The sequence below is a fragment of the Gallus gallus genome, chromosome 4, assembly GCF_016699485.2.
Source record: "Gallus gallus isolate bGalGal1 chromosome 4, bGalGal1.mat.broiler.GRCg7b, whole genome shotgun sequence".
NCBI lineage: Eukaryota > Metazoa > Chordata > Aves > Galliformes > Phasianidae > Gallus > Gallus gallus.
In genome coordinates, this window is record NC_052535.1 from 45,835,878 (window position 1) to 45,848,694 (window position 12,817).

A 12,817-nucleotide genomic window follows, 5' to 3' on the forward strand; every position below is an offset into this window, starting at 1 on the left:
AAAAGGAAACAAATCTAAGTACTGAAAATAAGTACAATAGTGACCTATGACTATCTCAAACTTATTCTAGTTCTGTAAAGCCAGTTGCTTAAGTTAACAAATCAGTTAAATTACATTGCCTACTGAGAAATACGAGCCAGCTTTGCAGTACTGGGTCATGTCAAGATAACAGTAGATCTGAACACTAATTTCCAGCACAAGAGCAGAGCAAGAGGGTGAATCCTCACATGGTTTGAGATAGCCCACAACATGCTTAGGAAGACTACATATGCCAGTGTTGCTATCAGTGGCAACAGGGTAGAGTCAGCATCCTGAGACAGCACCTCCCACCACATGCTACTTGCCAGAGCTGTTCCAGTGGGTGTAAGGCTCCACATCAGCAGCTACCATTTGGTTCCTGGTTGCTTCTCCATTTCAGGTGTCTTTGTCCAAAGGCCCATGCGCTCACCACATTACACAGCCTCAGAGGATGAGGTGCACTGATGCAGAGCTAGGATACACCCCAGAACTTCACAAGGCTGGCCAGCCTTACCCTGCTCAGAAAACATCAGCACAAAATTAGACTCAAGGCAAATAGCATTCAACAGGAGGACCGCCTAGGCCTTTGGCTCCCAAACTTTGCCTGTGCCCTCAGCAGCAATCAGAAGAACTTCAGGCTACCATCATCATCACACTTTGCTGATGCTCTGGAGCAGCAGCTATCCCAGTTTGTTTTAATTCATGGTAGGCACAGGACTTAATGAGGATTTCACAGGCACGTGGATACCAGCCACAGATTGAGAAGTGCTGCCCATGCATGGATGTGCACGTATTTTAGAGGACCAAGCAGTACGTGCCTCTAGTCTACATCACAAGTCTCAGATCTCCACAGAGCAGTCAATTAGCTGAAATCCCTGCACAGATAAGTTCAAGGTTCATCTATTTCTCCACACGCCTCTGAGAGTAAGCTACATTCAGATTCCACAGGGCTGGAAATCAATAGTGAAAACAAAACAGAAAGGAGAAGACTATACTAATCCACAAAAGAGTTAATCTTGTGGGCACAAGATTAAAACCTAGCAAGGAACCATGATAGCTTGTTAAAAATGAAATACTCTGTCTAATGTTTGCCCCTTAAGTCATCCCACTCCATAATGACTAGGGTAAATCTGCTAGTCCTTTGGCCTATAGATAACCTGACCAGTAAATCAGAGACAAACAGCACATAATTGAGAACCAGACCAGTTCAGATTAATGGAATATACTATTTATTTTCGCAAGTAAGAGGATAAACTCCATAATTCACTTGACATTTCACCACTGCCTGGAAATATCACCTTTCTACTAGTGAAAATGAATTGCCTAGCAGCTGTGTTATATATTTTACCTAAATGTATATTTAGACCCATCATGTGTGCAGTCTATCAGATTTGTAGCCGTTTTAAGGAACAGAGACAGTTGCTATTCAACCACATGCAGGCAAGTTGAGGAAACATCATAGTAAATAGCATTTGGGTAAGCAGAAGAGCAGCACACGTGAATGAAACAATTTCTTATTACCAATTCATTAGTACCAGTCCAGTAAATATTATCACTTATCTGAATTTATTCACTCCAACCTGCAGCTGCAAAACTCTAATGCTCAGAATCAGTTTGCCTGTATTTCCTCCATCCACTACAGACAGCACGAGTTTTGAATGTACACTGAATCATTCTGTACAGCCTCAGCTCCAGCACAGCCTATTGCAGCCCTAGACATAGGGCTACATGGTTAAGCCAGTAGTATGCATCATGGAAGGGATGTAAGAGGAAACAGTGTCTGCACACAGCTCTCCTTTTTGGGGCTCCCGTTCCATGACAGGGAAACAACTCCATCCTACTTTCTTCAGCTGGATCCCAATTGTAGGACACATGGAAGAAATAACAACAGTTCCTCCAGCAATAGGCACTGAGATAATGTTTACTAACAAAACAAAGTGTGAAACCCTAAGTAAGAAATCCTTACTTTCATTACAGTTGCCCTCAGCTCTACCTGTTACCCATTACACCCTGACCCCAAGGGAAGTCTATGTTCCAATGAACAGAGAAGGTATTTTCTCTCTGGCATTGTACAATTACTTGGGATTAACACTGTACCCTGAACCAAAGGCTGCTCGGGTCATAGCCAGAAATCAGAGCATGCTATGCATTTCCCATCTTCCCTTTGACAAGGAACAGCTGGGAAGATTTTGCTGAAAATGAGCTCCTGCTTCAGTCTTGATTTGGCTGACTTTTTGTATTGCTACCTCAAAGATCTCCTTGCAAGGCAGGACTTCTCAGGTCTGACACTGCTCTTGTCAAGTTCTCACACCTGACACAGGAGGCAAGGAAAGATATTTATGTCACCTGGAAGGACAACACATCCTTAGAAAAAAATTACTTGATCCAAAACAGCCCTGGGAATTACTGAGCACCAATGACTGCTTTCTCAATATACCATTTATTGCACACAGGAGCAATAAGAACTACTCTTGACAACTACGAAGTTATTGCACACATGATTTATAAAACAGCATATCCTGAAAGAAAAGGCATTTCTCTTACCATTCCTATAGCATTAGGAATCTACCCGATGTTCGCATAGCAACAGAAAACTGAGAAATAGGAACAGAACCTGAAGCAAAGCCTGAGAATCAGCATCTTGCAACATAGCTGCTTCCACAGCTGCACAGCCAGGAAAGGTATACGTACCCACAGGCACACAAGCTCACTTCCCTTGCTGCTCTTTCTCCTACCAAGACTTCATGACACAGAAGTGTTTTTTACTGATTTAATTGCTGTGTAGAAAGGAAAATCACTCCCAGGAGCTAGCTGTCTCAAGTAAGAGGAGGAAAACCACAATGACTAATTGGCTGAAGTGCATTTATTCCATCCAGTAGGTCAGCTGGCTGTAAAAGATGAAAAGGCAATTTTCAAGCCATCAGAGTGCAAGTTCTGATAACAGGGGAAGCATTCTTAAGAACATTTTTACTACTCACGAGTTAAAAGGAATGACTATAACAGACCCAGAAAACAATTCATACACAGAAACATGCTCTGAGACAAAAGAAATATAACTGTCCCATTAACTCCGTTTTGACACACACAAGCTAGTTTTTTTCTTGTAGTTTGAAGTGCCAACACTAATGAAACAACACATTACAGTAATTGTGTTACCACCAACACAAGCATATCTTCCATTCATGTGATCACATCTGCAGCTCATTTGGAAAATCCACAGAGGATCGCAACCAGATGGGGGTGAGCTGAATATCATCCCCAAATCTGGAGCATGACTAATTCTCAGAGGAACTGTTAAACCCTTGGGAGCACACAGCTAAATCTGCTGTGGCAATGGGGATAGTGCTATGAACACCATCTATCCTGTCTACCAGCCTGCCATGGCTTAAGCACATAAAACCCACAATGTTGTCTCCCTCCAGATTGGAGTAAGAATAGTAGTGCTTGAATTGGGTATAAAACATCACACATCCTAGAAAGAAAACAACCCTCTTGTGCTGCTTAGCTACAGGAAACTGGATGGCTAACTCTCCTCACAGCGCAACAGGTAGTACTGTGCCTTGCTCCCTAGCCACTGTGAAGGACACACTAAGATGTTCTGCAGCAACACACTTCTGGTTGGCCTCCCCGCTAAGCAGGAAACTCCACCCTAACTCAAGTGGATCAGCTTTAGCTCTCCAAATTCATCAAGTAAAACAGCAGGACCTGAGTCCATGTCCTTTCTTGTGCAAGACCGGTGCATTAAGGGACTGTGAGCAAAGCTGTATTTTTTCCCTCTGAGAATTGGGATGAGACCTATTTGCCTTGACACTCAAGGGCTTCATGAAGCCCCTCATCACAGCTTCCAGCTACTCCTTTCCAAGTCATCTCAAACCTAGTGAGCCTGAAATATCCAAACCCCCAAGGGATCCTAAACTTGTACATAAATCTCAGCTGTGTTCTGTAATTTTTTCTTGTCTAAACAGATCTTAGGAGTACACTGCTGCTTATTCTTTTCTGAAGACAAACCAATAGAAGAGACAAGACTAATTCCTGCCTCCAGGTATTGGAACAAGATATTCATGCTGAGCCTCCTCTCAAGCCTTCCTCAGAAATTTTAAGCCCAGAAGGTACCACCAGGGACCAGCATAATTCAGTAGTTCTCCCTCCACTGCTAGAGAGATTCCTGTAGGGCATTTTCCATCTAACACAAATAAATGACTGGCTAACATGCTATATAAACATTTTCACAAACCACCAGCAAGATGTTTGATAGGGGACAAATTCGGTTTTGAAGAAAATCTCTTCATTATGTTTAAGAAAGGTTTTTCCTGTAGTCTTGGCTCACATCATCTTCCCAAGACTCCCTAATACATTAGTCTGGAAGGTGGTCTTGTGCTCAGTAAGATGATTCCTCCTCTGTGTGACTGCTGAAAACAAGCTAGCATCAATGTGAATGAGTGTGTCCCCAGGAACTCCGTTTCAGTAAAGAGGAACAGCAAAAGGGACCAGCAGCAGAGAACATTAATCATGACCCATGTGATTATGAGGCAAGAGCCTGAGAACTCATTGGTATTGTACAGCAATAGTACTCAGGTTTTGTGGTAGAAGAGAATTGTACAGTGTGTTTAAAAAAAGAACAAGTTCAGGGTAAGGCTGGCCTGGAGAAAAGGGTACCCTAAAAGCTGATTCCTACTGTCTCCAAAGGGAAACACGTTCTGCTCCTATGAAGCTCACAGGCTGCTGCTGGCAGAAAGCAAGGTGAAAGCCTGAAGGCAGTTCAGAAAGCTCAGTGTTTGCTAGAGAAATTTTCATCTATTCTGCAGCACTTCTCCCTGTGCTGGGTGCTCTTGTTTCTTTTAGAAGCCTTCGCACTGTTCTGATTCATCCCTTAACTAGTTCACTGCCATGAGGCCACAACTGCTCTAGCAGAAGGCAGCTCCTATTTCAAAGCAATTAAAGCCACTACAAGCCATGCATAAATTAATTATGCCGCAGTACAAGGATACAAAGCATAGTCTTAACTGGGCTGAACTGCGTTAGGTGCAAAACCTTGAAATTCAGTGCTATTTTGTCCTATTTCTCCTTACAGAATAGTTTGCACATGTCCATGGTGCACAGCACAGACACATCAGGTGAACAAAGGCTTGAGACAAATCCTCATTCTGCCAAGTGATGTCTAATAAGGCAAAAAAGAAACCCAAAAAGGTGCGTTGTAGTGAAGGGCAGCACAGCTTCCTGCCTCGTTCTGCTCTCGGTTCTCACAGCAGTCCCACGTTGCAAGCACTGCTTGCCTCAACCCACAGTCATGGTCTTCCCTCTGCAGTGGAAACTTCCACAGAGGGACCTGGCAGCTCTTTAAGGAAAACTTACCCATTTATTTCACCCTCGCAGTTACAGAGCTGCACTTTAGAGTTCAGGTAGCTCTGTGGGTCACCATGCAAAACAACCATTTCCAGGAAATAAAAACAAACGGAGTGGAAAACATGAATAAAACATATCCCGTGCACAGCAGTAAAGGACGACTTTTTATCACAAACATAAAACAATACTGCACAATTCCATAAGGCACGCACCAAAATAACTAACCAGTTTAAAGAGTAACTGTTTAATGGGATGCAGATCAGAGAACATTTTACATACCAGAACAAAGTGCCATTTTGCTGGATACACTTGTATTACTAGCTAATCCAACAGGAGAGTTGCACTTAGTCTCCTAAGCAGCTTCTGCTACGTGTGCTTTGTGTGATGTCTGCTAAACTTGAGCAGGGCTTCCCTTCTTGGGGACCATCCCTCTCAGTAACAAAGGCTCAGTTAGTTTTGCAACTCCATTTAGGGCATCTTTACAGCTCTATACCTGCTGCTAGGGAACGTGTGTGCACTGCTAATGGTAGCAGTTTCCAGTCAGCCACGAGTTAAGAGCCAACTGCCCACAAAGCTGAGCTGCGCATCATGAAACTGTCACTCCCATGAGGGCAAACAGCCACTTATGACCCAAGCATTGCCCTGTACCACCTGGTCTTCTGCATGAAGACAGATGAATTCATTCTCATAATTCGTTCTTTTTTAACCACTTTCCAAAATGGACAGGTATTTCAAAGAATTAGCTCCCCAGAAATGGATACCAGTCAGAAAACAGGCTCACTCTTGAGCTGCTCTTTAGTAGCAAAGCCCACAGTAGCAGCTCAGAGGGCAGTTACAGCTTGCATTAAATTCTCTGCATATTGACTCCACACCATGTTAAGTGCCCATTCTCAGTGCAAAAGAACCACACTGATCACCTGCATATGATTCAGAGGTGCTAACAGAAAGCTTGTGCACCTGCTGCAGAGTGGTTTTGTTTTCTTTGTGACAAAACCACTGCTTAGCTTTTGAAACCCTTTTAACATGAGGGGAAAAACTCCCTCCCTCTACACTGCATCCAACTTATAGGAACTGTAAAGTGGACACAGCCAAGTGCAGCAGGAGGACGTTCCTTCCTCTGCCAGAAGGAATAACTCCCATTCTGTGGGAAACACGAGGACTTACTCTGCCAGCCCCAGGCAGCTTCAGAAATGATAGCAATGTACTGGTGAGAAAGAGCTCAGCATTTGCATAAATTCTCATACCGTAATACAAGTTAATACCACAATCAATGCTGATAGGTGCCAGAAGCAATTCTAATATGTTAACAAAGGAAGAAAATGCTTGCCAAGCCTGCAAGTGTGGGAAACAAAATAGCTGGCTTGGCTGAGCACATGTGAAGGCTTTTACCACCCTAATTGCTCTAGACCCTCAGGAACAGGTAGCAGCTGGCTGATAGCTGTCTCCTAGTGGGACACTTCAGTGTAAATAAGTCATCAGAAACTAACACAGCAATTAAAGTATCTCAGTAAAAGAAACACCCAGGAACAGCAGTGTCTCTGAACGAAGCCATCGACCTACTGCTAGCAAGCATGGTCAGTAAAGACAGCATCTGAGCAAAGCATCTGAATCAAGAAAGATTTAAAACCTAATGCAGAGCTGCCGCGCAGAGCCTGGTAACAGCTGCAAGTCCTTCCACTTTCAAATCACTTCACAGCTTCAGAAAGCTCACAGTCTCAACAGAACATCAGGTCACCTCTGCAGATCGAACCCTTCTACTTCACCTTTAGTTCTGGGCTGAACTCATTCAGCATTCAGTGACAAGCACAGTCCAGCAAGGCAGCCAACTTAGATTTCAGGAAAGGAAAACAGTGAGAGTGTACCCTTTTCCATCAATAGTTCCAGCGTTTCATCCCTGTCCTTAAGAGCTGCCACTATATTTTCTTACTGCAGTTCCATTTTTTCAGCTTCAAGTCATCTGTTATTGCATCTCTCGCCCTGATTTAATAAACAGCCTTTCCACAGAACAAAGTATATCATAAAGCAGCCACACCAGGGACTTCTTTTGAAAAACAACTCCAAAGCATAGGTTCCTCAGGTCCTCCCTAAAGGACATTTTCCTTTCTTAAAAATCCATCTGACCGTATTTTGTTGCTTTGCCCCAATGCTTCAATATCCCATCTAAAATGTATAGCAATACATCGAGCTTATTTTCTCAATGGCATTCCAGTATCAATATGCAAGCTAAAAAGTAATGACATGCTTGTGTAGCTATATCTAACATTGCATGCATGCACCCATTTTAAGATCCACTTTGCATTAATGACTCCCTGCCACCCAGATCGCCTTACCTTACCAGCCTGTCCTCACCATAACATAGCATCCAATTTCTTCTGTTTACTTGCTATAAATAGAAACACTGAGTTGTGGCTGTTTCTAACAGCAGATTATGATTCCTTAATCAATAGCTAGAATGAGATCACTTGACTAACTCCCATCCTTCCAGTTCTGAACCATTAACACCTGCAAATCACAACCTCCTGTGGAGTACCTCCCCTCCCAAATGCATTGCACCTGCACAATTGTTTTTTTCCAATCATACTGCCTCTACTGAAGAAACAACACATGGTTTGTTTGCCAGCATCTGTTTTCCTTTAAGTCATATTGACTTCCACTAACATATTCCCATCCTGTAATTCGTTATTGAATGAATCTTGTTTGATTTCTCATCTGTCTTCTCTGGGACTACTGAGAGGCTACCAAGCCTATCAATGAGCTCTAAACTGAAATGATTTCTTGGTCCAGTGATCAATTTCCCTCTGTTTGTCTTTCTGCACATGCCACAAAGAAGAGAAACAGTATTCACCATCCAAAGGCAAATTTCAGCTAAAAAACATACCTGCCACACTCAAACACAAACTAGATAAGGGACTTTGCAGCAGAAGCTGTAGCATCATTTGCTTAGATCAGCACAAGCCCTTCTGATCCTGCCTCGGGTGCTCAGTTACCCCTACAGCATGCCAGGGCATACCTACTGCTCCTTATACCAACCCTACTGGCTGGGTACATGTTCTGAATTTGCTCCTTGCAAAACCCCATAGGTCAAAAGCCATTAGTCAGCAGCCTGTAGAGGAAGTTACAAAGGTGGGCCTAGATTTTCATCTTCATCTCTTATCACTGCTTTAAATAGAAGGATATGTGTAGCCCCCAGCCATAGATTCAGTTTCATACTTAGCATCTGTTTTTTTAAGTTAGTATAAAAGCCTTCAGCAAAAGATTATATTTTGCAGTTATTCATTCTATATCCATACCCTTTTGTGTTCATTCATTCTCTGTATAACTCAAAACCTCTGAATCACAAGGTTTTGAAGATGATACACAAGATTTTGAGTTGTGTTGCAGCACCCACCTGGCCTCCTACTGCAATACATTGTTGAATGTTGCTCATCTTGTTTTTTTTCCTGCACTCGCCTTCATTTCAAGTTTGTAACTCCACCACACCATATTTACGTCTAACATACCTAACAAGGTTGTGAACAACACCAGGGAACAGAGAAGCACCACCTGTTCTATTTTTGTTCCACAATTTTTCTGAATCTCATTTCAAGTCTCTATGATTATTCAGCATGTATGTTGAGTCTGCAAGAGGCCCTGCAACTCATCTGGGAAGTGACATGCTATCTTAAGATGTCTTTTACCTTCAAAAGTCAGATGGCAGAAGAACAAGCACTGAAGGCTTAAAGAACATGTAAGTGACAAGATATCTTACACAGATTGTGGTACTTTAAAAGAAAAAAGCCTTCAAGTGCTCTTCTAGTCTTTGCTGCTTTTATCCACTGTTGTAAAGCAGAAGTATTTAACCACAGTTCTCTTTCCAGATAATGAGTGTGCTAACTCACAGAACAACAAGAACTAGTCGTGTTGCTGCAGGAGGTGCTAGAGCCTAAAGGGAAAAACACAACAAAACATCGTGCCCAGCAGTGACAAGGTCAAGAGTAGGAACTATGGAGTGGTGATTCCCCATTCTTCAGAGCAGGGCATTATAACTGACAGTGAGTTGTTAACATATGATGCAGTTACAGAATACCATACCTTATCATTTCACTGTAACTTTATAGCTGTCTGTATACAACAGAGCAGAGCTACAAAGAGTATGCTGGGGAATGCAGTCCTTGTGCTTACTAGCTTTTTAAAGCTTCAAGGGGCAGTTACTGCAAATAATTAGACTCTGCTTTTGTGGAGCTCAGGTGTGTAGCTACAATAACTGATTTAAAAGCAGAAGTCACAGTAGCATGGCAATGAGTGGTGCCCAGAAATGATCATGTATTCAGCTATCATTCTTTGAGTTCTCTTGCAAGTAAAAACGAAAGTATGTTTGTACCCTCAAACATATTAAAGTTGAAGTTAATATTTCAGGCACTTGAAAACTAACTGTAAGATATCCAGACCAAACCTCTCCATCAGTCACTCAGTAGAAACCTTCCACTCACTCTAGGAAGTAAAATACTCCATCAATTACTTGGCTGGTAGTAGGATAGCAAACAAAAAAAAGTTAAGGAATAGTTCTCATTTAGCCCATGATAAACACACTGGCAACATATTTCTTCCTAGGAAAATGGAAGCTGAAATTGCCATAGGAGTAGCCACAAAACCCAAGAATTTATCTTTCCCCTTTACAAGAAAGTAAGGCTGCATACAGATTGTGAGCTAATTAAACCAAAAAGACACTGTAACATGATAATATGATGAAAAGTACAACAATAACAGCAAGAAAACAAAGCCTTCAGCTGCAACAAAAGAGGACAAGCCCAGATACAGCAACTATGTATGAAGAAATGAAAGAGGGAAAAAAAATGCTTACCTTTAGAAGGCCTCAGGTATCTCAAGAATCACCAGCAAAACACCCTTCCCTCCACTGCCAAACCTTAAATGAGGTCTGGGAAGGGTGGATCCTGGCTCCAGCCCTTCTGGTCACTCAGCTTCATTGCATGCACCTGAGCTCCCCCGGGTTGGCCCTGCCTTCCCACCAGGTGCTCAATCACTGCTCCCGGCCACGGCTCAGCATTTCCACTACAGATGCAAAAACTGAATACATAAAACAATAACAATTTACCTAAAATGAGGCTCTATAGGCTATATTACAGTCTCTTAGGATTTGAAGATGTAAGCAGTGATTTTGCTATGTTTCAATATCTGATAAGCGTTGAAAAAAGCAGTATCTTTTTCAAGCAGCAAAGTACTGTTAAGGTTGGTGTAATGTACTTCTCTTTTTATCAAGCAGCTGATAAAAACTGAGTCTTTTGTTATAAATTGTACTAATTTTGTTACTAATAATGACTTAATCTAGCTTAATAGTTGGTAGGACATGAGAGGGATGTATAGGTATATGCTAATAAATCAGGAACTTTTATAACACATAAAAACGTTGTTATACTATGCAGTCAAACTTTTATCAATGTTTCTATGTTAGTTTTTATTTGTTGGATGCTTCAGAATCCTTGAAGAGAAGTTCAATAAAATAATGGCTAGTCGTGAAACTGTAAGCTGTCTGAATATGCTTACTTTTTCATCTAAAAAGAGGATTTTCTGCAAGCATAACAGCAATAGCAATTAGTTTTTCAGGCCATAGAAGTTTTACTAGGAGAGCAATATAGAGAAGGCTGGTACTGGGTTATTTACCTATGTCATTTTCTATAGTCTATTCCTCAAAAAAAGCTGCATTTTGGAAGCATTTTGATAAATAGTTATAGTTTCAGGCCCATGCTGTCATAACTATATGGATGTTGAATAGTTATTAAGAATCAGTTAAGGCTGACAGACCGTATTCTAGTCTAGCCTCTTTAATCCAATAAGATGGGTTTTGTTTTCTTATGAAGCACTTTATGCAGTGAAGAGGATTTGAGTCTAAATTACTGGGAAGAATAAAAATGTAATTGCATAAAGAAAATGTCTTGTGCTAGAAGAGATCTCCAAGCTTTCTAAAAACATACAAAGAAAGTGATTTGCCCAAGTCTTGTCTTCCTCGTATGTATTTTGCATCATTGTGTGGAGTCTTTTTAGAAGTTGTTTCTACCAGATCTGTATGATTAAGCATACTAAGCTTTAGCTGGAGAACATCTTAAAACCAGCAAGACAAGTACAGTCACATACCACACTTGGAAAGCATATTATACGTTAGCTTTAATCAGTCTACAAAGCTCAGTAGGAATACCTGCTCCTTGGTAGTTGCTCCTGTCCTTTTGCCTCTTTCATCTCCTGGAGAGCAAATTTCCTCTGGCACCTAATGACCCACCAGCTTAAGGAGGTGAAGGCAGCATCACCTATACATGTGGGAGGTATGCTCTGTAGCATGTTCTGAATGCACGTAAAGGCTCAGAAATCTAAAAAGCTTGGAGGCTGGTAATATTTATTTCTTCTGGGATTGCAAAGGACAAACATGGTTTAACCATAATATAAAACTAGTGGTGTGCTAGCATTTTCCCAGAAAAGCCTGAGGACTGTGCAGCAGTTATGTGTGCTGAGCTCTCCATCTAGAGGGGAGCTGCTGGTTTTAGCTATGTCAAGGTAGGCTGTCATCCTTCCTATCCTATCCTTCCTAAAGTAGGAAGGATACCTCCGTCAGCAGTGCAGATTGAGCTCACAGGGATCAGCACTGACCCTGTTTAGATGATGATATTTGATCATCAGAGATCACTTCTGCTTTCAAGCTAGAGCTGTTCATCTGGCCCTCCTGTCAAATATGTTCTGGTTGTTTCCGAACAACCACCTTTTTCTTTCTAGAAGTCGCTCCTGGCACGTAAGGAGAGAAGGTATTTGATAAACTAGTTTTACACACATCCTGTCGTGGTTCTTTGAAGTTATTTTCTTTCTTATCAGCAGATGTCCTAAACTGGCACTCATATGCATGGCAAACCTCTCCTATGCTGCAGAAGATACGCTCCCAAGAGAGCAGCTGTGGGCAGAAGTCAGCGTGGCTTCCATTGCAGAAAAAAATAAATCTGTATAACAAGCAGAAACCAACACAGGAAAGAATAAATTTGTATTTGGGTCTAAGCACAAATGATTGCTTCTCATTCAGTAGTGGTAGAAAGGTGCCTTGAAGTAAGCCACCTCTCCCTAAAAATCTAGGTGCATGTTATTATTCATTTAGTAAGCACTTTCTGTATTCTTTCTTGTATCAAGGAATCTGATTCAATAGCAAGGACTCACTGCTTTGAAACTGGGAAAGTACAGATGTGCTGTCAGCCTGACCTTGATATCCTGAAACCTAGTTAACTCCCTTTCTTGCTGCATGCTTGCGCTGAAATCTCAGGCTGGTAACTTGCAATGCACTTCATTATGAGGGCAGCTTACAGCAAACTGAACTACATTTTGCAAACAGAACTGCCCGTGCTCACTGGTCTAAACAGAAACTCTGCAAGGACAATCTTCATTTTCCCCAGGGAGGCTTTCCTGCATGAGTGTCGTGGCTGTAACT